At 51.0% G+C, this 343-nt stretch overlaps 1 protein-coding gene across 5 annotated transcripts in view; it reads left to right on the top strand.

Annotated features, from left to right (window-relative positions):
* EPB42 (erythrocyte membrane protein band 4.2) overlaps nucleotides 1-343 on the top strand; it is a 21,926-nt gene that overhangs the window by 14,244 nt on the left and 7,339 nt on the right. The gene's annotated exons all lie outside the window — the stretch shown is intronic.

A 343-nucleotide genomic window follows, 5' to 3' on the forward strand; every position in this document is an offset into this window, starting at 1 on the left:
CTCCTCTTCTCTCTCCCCATATAGTTATTGTGCTTCACACAGAAAAACAAATCCCACAATTCTGGTTGCAGTAAGGTAAGTACACAGGCCACAGCAGCAGTGTAAGAAGTGTTGGCAAGGCAAACAGAATAGAATGGCAGGGAGCATTGCACCCAGACTGGAGCACAGGCTGCCTCCAAGTAAATGAAGCGGCTCCGGGTCCTACAGGGTGAGCAGGACAGTGGTGGCCAGAAAAGTGAGTCATGGGCATTCCGGGCAGAGGAGCATGTGTGCAGGTTCTTCCTCCCAGAGATTCCTACTTAATTGGCCTGGGGTGGGGTCTGGGCATTGGTGTTTTTAAAAC

The sequence above is a fragment of the Myotis davidii genome, unplaced genomic scaffold, assembly GCF_000327345.1.
Source record: "Myotis davidii unplaced genomic scaffold, ASM32734v1 scaffold46, whole genome shotgun sequence".
NCBI classification, from domain to species: domain Eukaryota; kingdom Metazoa; phylum Chordata; class Mammalia; order Chiroptera; family Vespertilionidae; genus Myotis; species Myotis davidii.